A 17,885-nucleotide genomic window follows, 5' to 3' on the forward strand; every position below is an offset into this window, starting at 1 on the left:
GGGGATTCATCCAGGAAATCCTTGGGAGATTCCTCTCACGGAGATTCCTCCAGAAATTCCTCCGGAGAAACCTCCAGGAATTCCTCCGGAGATTTCTTCAGGAATGCATCCAAAGATTCCTTCGGGGATTGCTCCAGGAATTCATTCCGGAATTCCTCCAGGAATTCATTCCGGAGATTTCTTCAGGAATGCATTCGAAGATTACTTCAGGAATCCTCCGAAGATTCTTCCAGAAATTCCTCCGGAGAATCCTCCAGGAATTCCTTCGGAGATTCCTCCAGGAATTCCACCGGAGATTCCTGCAGAAAATCCCTCGAAGATTCCTCCAGGAATTCCTCCGGAGATTCCTCCAGAAATTCCTCCAGAGATTTCTTTAATAATGCCCCAAGCAACCAAAAGTTCGGATTCCACTTGAAGAACGAACTCAGAAGTTCAAGTTCGGTTCAATTCCAGGTTTCGTTAAACTTAATTCTCAAAAAATTACTCTTGTATTGTTTATGAACTTGGAAGTACATGTACAAGCTTTTGACTTCTCTTCAAAACGACATTAAAGTCGAAAAAAGGTTCAAAAAGAACTTATGTTGAACTTTAAAACAGAGTTCAATCAAATATTAACCGAACTCATGTTGAACTTTTGCGTGCCTTTAAAATTCAAATATAGTTCATTTGAATATATTCCAACAACTTGAAATCATCCGTTCCGAACTTGTTTCGAACTTGTTTTGAACTTACTACTGAAAGTTCGGATAAATATTAACCGTACCAAAAGTGAACTTCACTTGAACTTCGGCGACAGCGGGGCCGGGGAGAAGTTCTCATTCAATTAAATCACTCGGAAATCGAGCCCAGCAGCCACAGCTTGTGTTAATTTCACAAGTACACTTTGTTCCACTATAATATTTGAACGTACTTACTTGTAAGGGGCCGTCCATATACCACGTGGACAGCTTGGAGGGGGGAGGGGGTTAGCGAAAAGTCCACGCTTGTCCACGGAGAGGGGGGTGGGGGTTCGTCAAATATCCACGTGGACAACATTGATATATAAATTAGGAAACAAGAATCAACAATAACGAAACAAATTATGTCGCATTAGTGATAAGTTCTTTCATACATTTTATTTTATTATACATTGTCTTTTAGTTGAAGTTACTTCTTCAAGGAAAAAAAAACATGGTATTGATTCACAGACTAATTTGTTTTAATCTATCAGAATTTCTAATTACTTAGTTTTCTTCATCGAGGAATATTTTGGAGATTTAAAATGGAATGTAGACCATGCAAATGTTGGTGTTTCAGTCAGAAAATTTTCATTGAAGTTCAGTATGGATTTTTCGAAGTTTCATATCAAATTTTTAAACCATTTCAAAGTTTCAAAATACATGTAGGGATTTGCTTATCTCCAAAACTTTTTTTTGTAGGTTCCTTTAAAATTCAAAATAATTCTAATGAATATTGAAGTCTAAACTTCAGTAATACAATTTAATTGCTGTAAATCTTGTTTTTTGTAAGAATCTGAGAAATAGAATCTTATCTCAACAAAAATCTAAGATTTAAATAACCTTATCTCAACAAAACAATCAGACAATCACAGATTGAACAAACATTCTGAAAAACACCGTCTTCAACCAGAGGCTTACAGACTAAACATTGAACAATCACTAACATTAGGCGATGGACATTACACAAAAACACTCAATGAAAAATTTTTCATTTGACGAGAATTTTTCACCAACTGGCGCAAGAATCGAACCCACACTCTCACAAACATTAAGCTGAATTAAAAACAATGTTGAAAACTTGTAGGTACCTATTTGGTGCTACTTCTTTGTATTCTTTGTATAGCTATAGAATATTTGTTTTTTATAAAGTTTTCAATAATATAGTAAACAATGCCTACGAAGAAAAAAAAATAATATTTAAAAAAATCAAAATCACTTTTTCCATTTATTTTAGAAATATGAAAAAAAAACTTTTTTTTTTGATGTTCACGTGGACATTGGGGGAGGGGGGTAGGGGTCAATGAAAAGTCCACGCTTGTCCACGGGGAGGGGGGAGGGGGTCAAAAACTATCAATTTTCTGTCCACGTGGTATATGGACGGCCCCTAATCAACGCAAAGGATCCGTATTTTGTGGCTCAAAGGCTGCCCCCGCCGCGGAAAAGTGTTCCCCCCAGGATGCCGCCGGGGGATTTTCGGCTGCGCACAAAAATTTTCCAGCTTTGCTGGATGTTTTCACACCCGTCTCACATGTCACTGCAGCGCACCGGTAATCGACGCAATCGTATTCACTGAAAACCAAGCTGAAAACTTATAATCTTTTCTTGAAGTCGATACACTGGCCTTAATTTATTGCTTTGCACTGCGAACCACAACAAACTGAAAATGTCAAACCGCGTAAGTTCACAAGAAGTTCCACGTGAACTTCTTTCGAACTTTCGACTTCAAAAACTATTCCAAGTTCAGGGAAAGTTCACACGCGAACCTGATTGAGCTCTACTATATGATATCAGCACATTGAGTAAAATCCCACAGTGCATAACAACACATACATGGAGTAGTGGTTAGGCACCGACTTTCAACGAGGAGATCCCGAGTTCAAATCTCAGTAAGTAAAAAACATCAAACATTATTTCAAGGTATTAGTCAATTTGGATTCCGCATGAACTAATGGTTCTTAATAATAAATTACTTTTGAGGACTAAACAATTTTTTTTTTTCATTTTTTCGAAGTTTATTTTTAAGCTGAATAGCGTTCCTTTCAGCGACACTAGTGTACTTTTTGTGAACTGAAGTTCGGTTAATTACTTAAAAAGTGAGCTGAATAGAATGCTATTCATATACCTTCGAATAGCTGATTAAGCCCAAACATGCTATTTTATCCGAACTTTTGGTTGCTTGGGGCATCTGAAGATTCCTCCCAGAATTCCTTTGGGGATTCCTCCAGCACTTCCTTCGGGGAACCGGAAGAATTCCTGTAGGATTTTCTGGCTGAGTCTCCGGAAGAATTCTCCCGGAGATTCCTCCAGCAATTCTCCCGGAGATTCCTCCAGGAATTCTCACGGATATTCCTCCAGGAATTCCTCCGGAGATTTCTCCAGGAATGCATCCAAGATTCATCCAGCAATTCGTTCGGGGATTTCTCCAGGAATTCCTTCGGGGATTCCTCAAGGAAATCCTTTGTGGATTCTTCTAGGAATTCCTTCGTGGATTCCTCTAGGAATTCTTTCGTGGGTTCCTCTAGGAATTCCTTCGTGGATTCCTCTAGGAATCCCTTCGTGGATTCCTCTAGGAATCCCTTCCGGAGAATTCCCCGGGAGAATTCCGGGAGGATTCCTGGAGGAATCTCCGAAAGAATTCCTGGAAAAATCAGCGGAGAAATTCCTGGAGGAATTCCCAGTGGGATATCCGGAGGAATTTCTTGAGGAACTACTGGAAGGGTTCCCCAGTTGGAAACTTGTTGGAAAAAGTTCCTGTAGTAATTCCCGAAGAACTTCTGGAGGAATGCCCGAGGAACTCCTGAAGGAATTCTTGAGTATTTCCTAGAGAAATTTCCGAGGAGTTCCTGGAGAAAATTTTGAGCAGTTCCTGGAGAAATTTTGCAGGAGTTCCTGAGGAATTTCCTCCTGGAATTTTTGGAAAATTTCCGAGGAACTTTTGGAGGAATTCCCGAGAAATTCCTGGAGGAATTCCCGAGGAAATTCTGATGAAATTCTCGAGGAATTCCTGGAAAAATTCTTGAGGCGTTCCTTTAGAAATTCCCGAAGAGTTCCTGGAAAACATCCCGAACAGTTCGAGAAAAAGTTCGTGAGAATCTCCTCAAAAACTCCTGAAAAACTGCTGAAGAAACTCCTGGGAAGTCCTGAAGAAATTTTCGAGGAGTTCCTAGAGAAATTCCCGAAGAGTTCCTGGAAAATTTTCTGAGGTGTTCCTGTAGATATTCCCGAGGAACTCTTGGAAGATTTTCTAAGGGACTCCTGGAAGAATTCCTGAGGATATCCTTGAGAAATTACGGAGAAGTTCCAGGACTAATTCTCGAGGAATTCCTAGATAAATTTCCGAAGAAGGCCTGAAGGAATTCCCGAGGAACTCCTGGAGGAATTCACGGAGAACTCCTGGACGTATTCCCGAGGATCTCCTGGAGAAATTCTCGAGGAACTCCTGGAGGGATTCCCGAGGAACTCCTGGAGGAATTCCCAAGAAACACCTGGAGGAATTTCCGAAGAAATCTTAGAGAAATTCCCGAGAAACTCTTGGAAGAATTTCCAAGGAACTCCCGGAAGAATTCCTGAGGATATCGTTGAGAAATTACCGAGAAGTTCCAGGACGAATTCTCGAGGAATTCCTAGATAAATTCCCGAAAAAGGCCTGGAGGAATTCCCGAGGAACTCCTGGAGGAATTCCCGAGGAACTCCTGGAGGAATTCCCAAGGAACTCCTGCACAGATCGAAAAAAGAGTGTAAAGTTCTGTGACATATAATGCACATGATTGGAGCGTGGGATATCATAGAAATTTACATGAAATATCATGTAAAGTTCATGAAATATCATGTAAACTTCCATTATATGTCATGCAATTCAGCATGACTCTGAGAGTTTACATGACATATAACACAAATTTACATGATATATCATGTAAACCATCATAACACTAAGTTTACATGACTAAAATTAAGTTTACATGTCGTGTAAATCTCATTATTTTTATCTGTGTGGAAGAATTCTCGAAGAAATCCTAGTGGAATTTCCTAGGAAATCCTGGAGGAATTCCCGAGGAACTCCTGGAGGAATTCCCGAGGAACTCCTGGAGGAATTCCCGAGGAACTCCTGGAGGAATTCCCGAGGAACTCCTGGAGGAATTCCCGAGGAACTCCTGGAGGAATTCCCGAGGAACTCCTGGAGGAATTCCCGAGGAACTCCTGGAGGAATTCCCGAGGAACTCCTGGAGGAATTCCCGAGGAACTCCTGGAGGAATTCCCGAGGAACTCCTGGAGGAATTCACCGAGAACTCCTGGACGTATTCCCGAGGAACTCATGGAGGAATTCCCGAGGAACTCCTGCAGGAATTCCAGAGAAACTCCTGGAGGAATTCCAGAGAAACTCCTGGAGGAATTCCCGAGGAACTCCTGGAGGAATTCCCGAGGAACTCCTGGAGGAATTCACCGAGAACTCCTGGACGTATTCCCGAGGAACTCCTGGAGGAATTCCCGAGGAACTCCTGGAGGAATTCCCGAGGAACTCCTGGAGGAATTCCCGAGGAACTCCTGGAGGAATTCCCGAGGAACTCCTGGAGGAATTCTCGAGGAACTCCTGGAGGAATTCCCGAGGAACTCCTGGAGGAATTCCCGAGGAACTCCTGGAGGAATTCCCGAGGAACTCCTGGAGGAATTCCCGAGGAACTCCTGGAGGAATTCCCGAGGAACTCCTGGAGGAATTCCCGAGGAACTCCTGGAGGAATTCCCGAGGAACTCCTGGAGGAATTCCCGAGGAACTCCTGGAGGAATTCCCGAGGAACTCCTGGAGGAATTCCCGAGGAACTCCTGGAGGAATTCCCGAGGAACTCCTGGAGGAATTCCCGAGGAACTCCTGGAGGAATTCCCGAGGAACTCCTGGAGGAATTCCCGAGGAACTCCTGGAGGAATTCCCGAGGAACTCCTGGAGGAATTCCCGAGGAACTCCTGGAGGAATTCCCGAGGAACTCCTGGAGGAATTCCCGAGGAACTCCTGGAGGAATTCCCGAGGAACTCCTGGAGGAATTCCCGAGGAACTCCTGGAGGAATTCCCGAGGAACTCCTGGAGGAATTCCCGAGGAACTCCTGGAAGAATTCCCGAGGAACTCCTGGAGGAATTCCCGAGGAACTCCTGGAGGAATTCCCGAGGAACTCCTGAAGGAATTCCCGAGGAACTCCTGGAGGAATTCTCGAGGAACTCCTGGTGGAATTCCCGAGGAACTCCTGGTGGAATTCCCGAGGAACTCCTGGTGGAATTCCCGAGGAACTCCTGGTGGAATTCCCGAGGAACTCCTGGTGGAATTCCCGAGGAACTCCTGGAGGAATTCCCGAGGAACTCCTGGAGGAATTCCCGAGGAACTCCTGGAGGAATTCCCGAGGAACTCCTGGAGGAATTCCCGAGGAACTCCTGGAGGAATTCCCGAGGAACTCCTGGAGGTATTCCCGAGGAACTCCTGGAGGTATTCCCGAGGAACTCCTGGAGGAATTCCCGAGGAACTGCTGGAGGAATTCCCGAGGAACTGCTGGAGGAATTCCCGAGGAACTGCTGGAGGAATTCCCGAGGAACTGCTGGAGGAATTCCCGAGGAACTCCTAGAGGAATTCCCGAGGAACTCCTGGAGGAATTCCCGAGGAACTCCTGGAGGAATTCCCGAGGAACTCCTGGAGGAGTTCCCCAGGAACTTCTGCAGGAATTTCCGAGGAACTTCTGGAGGAATTCCCGAGGAACTTCTGGAGGAATTCCCGAGGAACTTCTGGAGGAATTCCCGAGGAACTCCTGTAGGAATTCCCGAGGAACTCCTGGAGGAATTCCCAAGGAACTCCTGGCGGAATTCCCGAGGAAATCCTGGAGGAATTCCCGAGGAACTCCTGTAGGAATTCATAACAACAGCAACAAGAACAACAATGATCCTAGGAATCTTTGGAGGAATTGTTGGAGGAATCTCCGGAGGAATTGCTGGAGGAATTCCCGAGGAACTCCTGTAGGAATTCCCGAGGAACTCCTGGAGGAATTCCTGAGGAACTCCTGGCGAAATTCCCGAAGAAATCCTGGAGGGATTCCCGAGGAACTCCTGTAGGAATTCCCAACAACAGCAACAAGAACAACAATGATCCTAGGAATCTTTGGAGGAATTGTTGGAGGAATCTCCGGAGGAATTGCTGGAGGAATCTCCGGAGGAATTCCTGGAGGAATCTCCGGAGGAATTCCTGGATGAATCTCCGGAGGAATTCCTCGAGGAATCTCCGGAGGAATTCCTAGAGGAATCTCCAGAGGAATTTCTGGAGGAATCTCAGGAGAAATTCCTGGAGTAATCTCCGACGGAATTGCTGGAGAAATCTCCGTAGGATTCCTGGAGGAATCTCCGGAGGAGTTCCTGGACAAATCTCGGACGGAATTGCTGGAGGAATCTCCGGAGGAATTCCTGGAGGAATCTTCGGAGGAAATCCTGGAGGAATCTTCGGAGGAAATACTGGAGGAATCTCCGAATAAATTGCTGGAGAAATCTCCGTAGGAATTCCGGGAGGAATTTCTTGAGGAATTTCTTAAGGGATCTCCGGGAGGAATCTACGGAGAAATTCCTGGAGGAATCTCCGGAAGAAACCCTGGAGGAATCTTCGGAGAAATTCCTGGAGGAATCTCCGAAGGAATTGCTGGAGAAATCTCCGTAGGAATTCCTGGAGGAATCTCCGGAGGAAATCCTGGAAAAATCTTCAGAGGAATTCCTGGAGGAATCTCCGGAGGAATTCCTGGAGGAATCTCCGGAGAAATTTCTGGAGGGATCTCCGAAGGAACTGTTGGAGAAATCTCCGTAGAAATTACTGGAGGAATCTCCGGAGGTGTTCCTGGAGAAATCTCCGGAGGAATTTCTGTAGGAATCTCAGGAGAAATTCCTGGACGAATCTCCGACGGAATTGCTGGAGAAATCTCCGTAGGAATTCCTGGAGGAATTTCTTGAGGAATTTCTAAAGGGATCTCCGGGAGGAATCTACGGAGAAATTCCTGGAGGAATCTCCGGAAGAAACCCTGGAGGAATCTTCGGAGAAATTCCTGGAGGGATCTCTGAAGGAATTGCTGGAGAAATCTCCGTAGGAATTCCTGGAGGAATCTCCAGAGAAATTTCTGGAGGAATCTCCGAAGGAATTGCTGGAGAAATCTCCGTAGAAATTTCTGGAGGAATCTCCGGAGGAATTTCTGCAGGAATCTCCGGAGGAATCTTCGGAGGAATTCCGGGAGGAATTCCTGGAGGATTCTCCGGAGAAATTCCTGGACGAATCTCCGTAACAACTCCTCCGGAGGAATTTCTTGAGGAATTTCTGAAGGAATCTCCAGGGGGAATCTACGGAGGGATTCCTGGAGGAATCTTCGGAGAAATTCCTGGAGGAATCTCCGGAGAAATTCCTGGACGAATCTCCGAAGAAATTGCTGGAGGGATCTCCGGAGGAATCCCTGGATAGGCTGACCATCCGTCCCGTATTCAACGGGACAACAAAATCTTCAATCACTCGTCGCTGGAGCACAGTTAACGTTTTTGACTCAATTATTCGTTCTTTCTAGCTGAAATAGCATTATTAACAACATGCAGTTCTGTTTTTGGACATTGATTTGCTTTTTGTTGAGTTTCCGAAATGTGTCCCGTATTTAAACGGGACAAATCTGGTCAGCCTATCCCTGGAGGAATCTTCGGCGAAATTCCTGGAGGAATCTCCGAAGGAATTGCTGGAGAAATCTCCGTAGGAATTCCTGGAGGAGTTTCGGGAGGAATTCCTGGAGGAATCTTCGGAGGAATTCCTGGAGGAATCTTCGGAGGAATTCCTGGAGGAATCTCCGGAGAAATTTCTGGAGGATTCTCCGGAGAAATTCCTGGACGAATCTCCGAAGGAATTGCTGGAGAAATCTCCGTAGGAATTCCTGGAGGAATCTCCGGAGGAAATCCTGGAGAAATCTTCGGAGGAATTCCTGAAGAAATCTCCGAGGGAATTCCTGGAGAAATTCCGGGAGGAATTTCTGAAGGAATCTTCGGAGAAATTCCTGAAGGAATCTCCGAAAGAATTGCTGGAGAAATATCCATAGGAATTCCTGGAGGAATCTCCGGAGGAAATCCTGGAGAAATCGTCGGAGGAATTCCTGAAGGAACCTCCGGAGGAATTCCGGGAGGAATTTTTTGATGAATTTCTGAATGAAACTCCGAAGAAATCTGTTGAGGAATTCCTGGAGGAATCTCGGGAGAAATACCTGAAGGAATCTCCGGGGCAATTCCTGAAGGGAATTATAAGGGAATTCCTGTAGGGATTTCCAGAGGATTTTCTGGGGAAATATACAGTGAAAATCCGGGAGGAATCTCCGGAGGAATTCCGGGAGGAATCTCCGGAGAAATTCCGGGAGGAATCTCCGGAGCAATTGCTGAAGGAAATTTTAAAGGAATTCCTGGAGGAATTTACGGAGTAATTTCTGGGGGAATCTGCGGAGGAATTCCTGGAGGAAACAGCGGAGGAATTCCTGGAAGAATCCCCGTAGGAATTCCTGGAGAAATTCCGAGAGGAATTTCTGGAGGAATTCAGGGGGGATTGCTGAAGGAATCTCCGAAGCAATCTCCTGAGGAATTTCTGGAGGAATCTATGGAGGAATTCGTGGAAGAACTTTAAAGAAATTCCTGGAGGAGTTTCCGGAGGAATTCCTGGGGGAATCCCCGGAGAAATTCCTGGAGGAATCTCCGAAAGAATTGCTGGAGAAATCTCCGTAGGAATTCCTGGAGGAATCTCCGGAGGAAATCCTGGAGAATTCTTCGGAGGAATTCCTGGAGGAATCTCCGGAGAAATTCCTGGAGAAATTTCCGAAGGAATTGCTGGAGGAATCTCCGGAGGAAGTCTTCGAAGGAATTCCTTGAGGAATCTCCGGAGGAATTCCTGGAGGAATCCCGGGAGGAATTTCTTGAGAAATTTCTGAAGGAATTTCCGAAGAAATCTTCTGAGGAATTCCTGGAGGAATGTCCGGAGAAATATCTGAAGGAATCTCCGAAGCAATTCCTGGAGGAAATTTTAAATGAATTCCTGGAGGGATTTCCGGAGGATTTTCTGGGGAAATCTATGGAGGAAATCCGGGAAGAATCTTCGGAAGAATTCTGGGAGGATTCTCCGCAGGAATTCTGGGAGGAATCTCCGGAGGCATTTCGGGAGGAATCTCCGGAGGAATTCCGGGAGAAATCTCCGAAGAAATCTGAGGAATTCCTGGAGGAATCTCCGGAGAAATACCTGAAGGAATCTCCGGAGCAATTCCTGGAGGAAATTTTAAAGGAATTGCTAGAGGGATTTACGGAGGATTTTCTGGGGAAATCTACGAAGAAAATCCGAGAGGAATCTCCGGAGAAATTCCGGGAGGAATCTCCGGAGGAATTCCGGGAGGAATCTCCGGAGGAATTCCGGGAGGAATCTCCGGAGGAATTCCCGGAGGAATCTCTGGAGGAATTCCCGGAGGAATCTCCTGAAAAATTCCTGGAGGAAATTCCGAGGAATTCTGGGAGTAATCTCCGGAGGAATTCCGGGATGACGTAAAATTTGAAGTATTTTTAGGCAAAGTACGTTTAAAGCGTTTAAAGCGTCGGACGGAGTCGTGGGTTCGAATCCCACCAAAACAAGTTCTCTGACGGAATTGCTGGAGAAATCTTCGTAGGATTCCTGGAGGAATCTCCGGAGGTGTTCCTGGAGAAATCTCCGGAGGAGTTCCTGGACGAATCTCCGACGGAATTGCTGGAGGAATCTCCGGAGGAATTCCTGGAGGAATCTTCGGAGGAATTCCTGGAGGAATCTTCGGAGGAAATACTGGAGGAATCTCCGAAGAAATTGCTGGAGAAATCTCCGTAGGAATTCCTGGAGGAATTTCTTGAGGAATTTCTTAAGGGATCTCCGGGAGGAATCTACGGAGAAATTCCTGGAGGAATCTCCGGAAGAAACCCTGGAGGTATCCCCGGAAGAAACCCTGGAGGAATCTTCGGAGAAATTCCTGGAGGAATCTCTGAAGGAATTGCTGGAGCAATCTCCGTAGGAATTCCTGGAGGAATCTCCGGAGGAAATCCTGGAAAAATCTTCAGAAGAATTCCTGGATGAATCTCCGGAGGAATTCCTGGAGGAATCTCCGGAGAAATTTCTGGAGGGATCTCCGAAGGAATTGCTGAAGAAATCTCCGTATAAATTCCTGGAGGAATCTCCGGAGGAATTTCTGCAGGAATCTCCCTGGAGGAATCTTCGGAGGCATTCCTGGAGGAATCTTCGGAGGAATTCCTGGAGGAATTTCCGGAGGAATTTCTGGAGGATTCTCCGGAGAAATTCCTGGACGAATCTCCGTAACATTTCTTGGAGGAATCTGCGGAGGAATTCCTGGAGGAATCTCCGGAGGAATTCCTGGAGGAATCTCCGTAGGAATTTATGGAGGAATCTCCGGAGGAATTCCTAGAGGAATCTCCGGAGGAATTTCTGGAGGAATCTCAGGAGAAATTCCTGGACGAATCTCCGACGGAATTGCTGGAGAAATCTCCGTAGGATTCCTGGAGGGATCTCCGGAGGTGTTCCTGAAGGAATCTCCGGAGGAGTTCCTGGACGAATCTCCGACGGAATTGCTGGAGGATTCTCCGGAGGAATTCCTGGAGGAATCTTCGGAGGAATTCCTGGAGGAATCTTCGGAGGAAATACTGGAGGAATCTCCGAAGAAATTGCTGAAGAAATCTCCGTAGAAATTCCTGGAGGAATTTCTTGAGGAATTTCTTAAGGGATCTCCGGGAGGAATCTACGGAGAAATTCCTGGAGGAATCTTCGGAGAAATTCCTGGAGGAATCTCTGAAGGAATTGCTGGAGAAATCTCCGTAGGAATTCCTGGAGGAATCTCCGGAGGAAATCCTGGAAAAATCTTCAGAGGAATTCCTGGAGGAATCTCCGGAGGAATTCCTGGTGGAATCTCCGGAAAAATTTCTGGAGGGATCTCCGGAGAAATTCCTGGAGAAATCTCCGTAGAAATTCCTGGAGGAATCTCCGGAGGAATTTCTGCAGGAATCTCCGGAGGAATTCCTGGAGGAATCTTCGGAGGAATTCCTGGATGAATTTCCGGAGGAATTTCTGGAGGATTCTCCGAAGAAATTCCTGGACGAATCTCCGTAACAATTCCTGGAGGAATCTCCGAAGGAATTTCTTGAGGAAATTCTGAAGGAATCTCGAGGGGGAATCTACGGAGGAATTCCTGGAGGAATCTTCGGAGGAATTCCTGGAGGAATCTCCAGAGAAATTCCTGGACGAATCTCCGAAGAAATTGCTGGAGAAATCTCTGAAGGAATTCCTGGAGCAATCTCCGGGGGAATTCCGGGAGGAATTTCATGAGAAATTTCTGAAGGGATCTCCGGAGGGAATCTACGGAGGAATTCCTGGAGGAATCTCCGGAGGAATCTTCGGCGAAATTCTTGGAGGAATCTCCGAAGGAATTGCTGAAGAAATCTCCGTAGGAATTCCTGGAGGAATTTCTGGAGGAATCTCCGGAGGAATTCCTGGAGGAATCTCCGGAGGAATTTCTGGAGGATTCTCCGGAGAAATTCCTGGACGAATCTCCGAATTGATTGCTGAAGAAATCTCCGTAGGAATTCCTGGAGGAATCTCCGGAGGAAATCCTGGAGAAATCTTCGGAGAAATTCCTGAAGAAATTTCCGAGGGAATTCCTGGAGGAATTTCTGAAGGAATCTTCGGAGCAATTCCTGGAGGAATCTCCGAAAGAATTGCTGGAGAAATATCCATAGGAATTCCTGGAGGAATCTCCGGAGGAAATCCTGGAGAAATCGTCGGATGAATTCCTGAAGGAATCTGCGGAGGAATTCTGGGAGGAATTTTTTGAGGAATTTCTGAATGACCCTCCGAAGAAATCTTTTGAGGAATTCCTGGAGGAATCTCGGAAGAAATACCTGAAGGAATCTCCGGGGCAATTCCTGAAGGGAATTTTAAAGGAATTCCTGTAGGGATTTCCAGAGCAATTTCTTCGGAGATTCCTCCAGTATTTCCTCCGAAGATTCCTCCAGGAATTCCTCCGGAGATTCCTCCAGCAATTCCGTCGGAGATTCGTCCAGGAACTCCTCCGGAGATTCCTCCAGGAACTCCTCCGGAGATTCCTCCAGGAATCCTACGGAGATTTCTCCAGCAATTCCGTCAGAGATTCGTCCAGGAGTTTCTCCTGAGATTCCTCCAGAAATTCCTCCGAAGATTCCTCTAGGAATTCCTCCGGAGATTCCTCCAGGAATTCCTCCGGAGATTCCTCCAGGAATTCCTCCGGAGATTCCTCCAGGAATTCCTCCGGAGATTCCTCCAGGAATTCCTCCGGAGATTCCTCCAGGAATTCCTCCGGAGATTCCTCCAGGAATTCCTCCGGAGATTCCTCCAGGAATTCCTCCGGAGATTCCTCCAGGAATTCCTCCGGAGATTCCTCCAGGAATTCCTCCGGAGATTCCTCCAGGAATTCCTCCGGAGATTCCTCCAGGAATTCCTCCGGAGATTCCTCCAGGAATACCTCCGGAGATTCCTCCAGGAATTCCTCCGGAGATTCCTCCAGGAATTCCTCCGGAAATTCTTCCAGGAATTCCTCCGGAGATTCCTCCAGGAATTCCTCCGGAGATTCCTCCAGGAATTCCTTCGGGAAGTCCTCCAGGAATTCCTTCGGGAAGTCCTCCAGGAATTCCTCCGGAGATTCCTCCAGGAATTCCTCCGGAGATTCCTCCAATAATTCGTCCAAAGATTCCTCTAGGATCATTGTTGTTCTTGTTGTTGTTGTTGGGAATTCTTCCAGGAGTTCCTCGGGAATTCCTCCAGAATTTCCTCGGGAATTCCGCCAGGAGTTCGTCGGGAATTCCTCCAGGAGTTCCTCGGGAATTCCTACAGGAGTTTCTCGGGAATTCCTCCAGAAGTTCCTCGGGAATTCCTCCAGAAGTTCCTCGGGAATTCCTGCAGAAGTTCCTCAGGAACTCCTCCAGGAGTTCCTTGGGAATTTCTCCAGGAGTTCCTTGGGAATTTCTCCAGGAGTTCCTTGGGAATTTCTCCAAGAGTTCCTTGGGAATTGCTCCAGGAGTTCCTCGGAAATTCCTCCAGAAGTTCCTCGGGAATTCCTCCAGGAGTTCCTCGGGAATTCCTCCAGGAGTTCCTCGGGAATTCCTCCAGGAGTTCCTCGGGAATTCCTCCAGGAGTTCCTCGGGAATTCCTCCAGGAGTTCCTCGGGAATTCCTCCAGGAGCTCCTTGGGAATTCCTCCAGGAGCTCCTCGGGTATTCCTCCAGGAGTTCCTCGGAAATTCCACCAGGATTTCCTCGGGAATTCCTCCAGGAGTTCCTCGGAAATACCTCCAGGATTTCCTCGGAAATACCTCCAGGAGTTCCTCGGGAATACCTCCAGGAGTTCCAGGAGTTTCGGGAAATTATCTAGGAATTCCTCGAGAATTCGTCCGGGAACTTCTCGGTAATTTCTCAACGAGGATTTTTCGTGGAATACCTGGAGGATTTCCTAGAGGAATTCCCGATGAACTCTTGGAGGAACTCTTGGAGGAACTCTCGAGGAACTTCTGAAGAAATCCACGAAAATCTCCTTGAGGAATTCCCGATGCTCTTTTGATGGAATTCCCGAGAAACTTCTGGAGGAATTCCTGAGGAACTTTAGGCGAAACTTCCGAGGAACTTGGAGGATTTTCCAAGGAAATCCTTGAAAAATTTCCGAGGAACTTCTTGAGGAGTTATCGAGAAACCCCTGGAGGAACTCTCGAGGAACTTTTGGTGGAATACCCGAGAAACTCCTGAAAGGATTCTTGCGAAGCTCTTGGAGATGTTCCCAGGGAATTCCTGGAGGAATTTTCGTGGAGCTCGGCACTGGAGGGATTCATGCATAAATGCTGAAGCACTTCTTGGGGATATCCCTAAAGGAATTTCCCAAGGTCCTTCTGGATGCCTTCGCACAGCTAATTTTTAAATACTTTTTGAGGACCTTCTAGGAGGAACTACCGAAGCATCAGCAAGACTTCTCGACGAAATGACTGCAAAATAGTAAATATTGGTGAAACAAGAACGAATTCCTTAATTAAATTTTGGAAACGTTCCTAGAAGAGCTTGTGGAAGAATTGCTATAAAATCTACTGGAAAGAGGAACTTTTGGGCTATCAGAATTCCATCGTCCTACGGTATACACTACGGTTCTCTTTAAATGTTAAGATCGCTTCACTCCCGCTCCCAGGAATAAAAATCTTCCTCGGATATCCCAACCTTCCTAATTACCATCTTACTTCCGAATTTTCCGAGCTTCCTTAAAAAAGGCAGCAAAGAATCCTTCTTCCTATCAGCAACAATACGTAGTTTCGGCTTCTGCCCAGAATCGGTTCTGGAAACTCCATCTTCTCCTCGAGTTCACAAGGTTTCTTGATGATGCTTCCATGTCATATTCATCTCGATGATCACTAGCATGCTTCGGATATCAGGAACACGGATTTTTGTGGAAATTTCTGCCTGCTTCAACAATTTCGAACTCTCTTTATGTCGAATTCGTTTTTGAACCTGGGTTGGAACTGGATTGGCGGAAAATGTGTAAACAAACAAACGTCAAACAAACTCAAACAAACTTTAGTACAAGCGAAACCGAAGTCGGGTTGGGGTTGAAACTGTGATCTCATCCAGTTCCAACCCAGGTTGGAACTGAATCAAAAACGAATTCGACATTAACAACCATCTTCCACCCGGAACGCACAAATATATTCAGAATCAACGTTCCAGCTAATGTGAAACGTAAACAAAAACAAATCTCATAGAGTACTGCAAGCACCTGATCTAACCTCACTTTGTCTGACAGTTTAGCGAGCTTGTTTACAAGGTGTTAGAATCTTTAACGAGCGGCGAAAATTAAATTTACGTTTACCATCCCGAAATCATTATGATACGGAAATATTGATTATATTCATCTCTACTAGTACAAAACCAATCGTCTTATTACCGTTTTACTGAAATTGTATCGAAAAACATTTTTGCCGGATCTCCGCCAGAGACTAAGTCCATGTAAACAAGCTCGCTGAACTGTCAGTTCACGGCTTCGTGACGTCATCTTGCGGTATCCTATTGGCTTTCCGCATTCCGCAATCGCAAATTTTCAAAATTTTCAAAATTGGATGCGGTTTTAGTACATTCCGCACTTGCCGTTCCGCACCATTGCGTGCCGCTTCATACACGCTCATATACATTCAAAAGTGACAGCTGCCGCAACCGCACCGTTGCCGTTCCGCAACCGGCCCCATTGCGTTTAGCCCTTAATATTTGAACGTTCTCGTTTTTTTTCCGTTGTGAACAGGAGTCCTCTCGTATATGCATCCGCCGGGAATTTCCAGGAGGTCGGTTTCACCATTTAACAATCCCGAAAAATAACACGACCCGTTGTGAGAATTTGGACCCTTATTTCATATATGAATATAAACTTCCCGTAAGAAATTGGAATTCTCTAAATCGGCTCGGAAGATCATCAAATGAAAAAATGACTTCAGGCACCGTCGTTGTTCTGGATCTTTCCATATCAGCGTCTAAAACGGAACAGCAGCAAGCGAGTATAACTTAAACAATTATATTATCTGAATTTTTGGCTTACCTTCAATGAGCCTTTGGTTTCACTTGTAAATGCTGATCTTTCATCGACTTCGCTGCGTTTTATTCTCGGTAATTTTTCAAAAAACAGATCCGAAAAAGGTTTTTTATTACTTTTTATTTTTTTGCAGAACTCACTGCGTAAATAAAACAACAATCTGCATGTAAACGTGAAGCGGACTACACACTGAGGCAAAAATACTTAGGAATTTAATAAGTCGCAACTTATGAACGGACGGACGGACGGACGAACGGACTGTTTTATTCGCTTATTGATGTTATAGTTGTCGCAAATGCGTTTCATATTTATCTACAACTTGAGATTGACATACGCGACATGGTTGTGAAAAAGCCATAATTGAAATCTATGACAATCTTTATAGTGTGGGTATGGATTTCTGTTAGCTGCATCTTAGACAAACAAGCATAATTCATAGATCAGTTTTTGGAGCTATCGGACACTTGAAATCAAATTAATTTTATTTAAGTGCCCATAAATTCTCCCAAATCAACAACAACAATGGAATTATCATTATACGTAAGTAACATGATCGATTCCACTTATTTGATCCTCCTGTTCGTAAAAGTGACAAGAAGCAAGTTTGACTGAGTTCTGTGGTAAAAACAAAGCATGCAAACTTGTATTCTTTTATGAACGTACAGTCGAATACTCTTCCTGACACTTTATTCCAATTGATCGATGAAGAGAAATCGATCATTTTACTTACGCGTTAATTCAAGACACATGACATGCGAGTTGGAGCAGAATTATTTCATCGAAAATTCAAAATATATGAATACGAATATCATTTTGCTTGTGACATGACATTCATAATTACCAATATTGATTTCTATAAGTTTCAGTAGTTGATTTAAATAAGAGCAAACATACGATAGTTAAAGCTTTGATCCAATGATATTTCTAAGCAAAACTTATGATTTTGGTAAGTGTCTGGATATAAAAAATTTGCCCTCTTAATCATAAGTGAAATTTATGGCTTTCAACAATAATCGTAGTGTCACCAAATCTTAAGGGGATCTTATACTCTTCCTAAGTTTTTTTGCCTCAGTGCACGATCAGTATAATCAACTACAAAATAACTTCGGCTAAAATTTATAGGTACAATATATTCAACTCTACTACAAGCATGGTAGAATTGAGAGTTTTACATAACCTTTTTTGTTATTTTTACGACCAAGATACACCTAAACCTCATTTTACGTCCACTATTGGCTTAGCGAAATAAAATTCTACTGCCAAAATAATAATTAAAATAGACATTTTTATATTTTTGTACACTTCTCTTAATCACGGAGATGTAAAAAATATAAAAATGTTGAGTTTGCTCATTTTCTTGGCGGCAGAATTTTTGTCGCTAAGTCATGCATGGACGTAAAAAAGGACAAGGTGTAGCAATTTTTACTATCAAATGTGCTCGTGCTAAATGCGTATTTTAAAAACACTGAGTTGTTAATTTTGCAGTCAAATCACTATGAAAAACGGGATCAGATCAACTATTTTTTAGTAAATTTCGC

Source organism: Aedes albopictus, chromosome 3, assembly GCF_035046485.1.
Source record: "Aedes albopictus strain Foshan chromosome 3, AalbF5, whole genome shotgun sequence".
Taxonomy (NCBI): domain Eukaryota; kingdom Metazoa; phylum Arthropoda; class Insecta; order Diptera; family Culicidae; genus Aedes; species Aedes albopictus.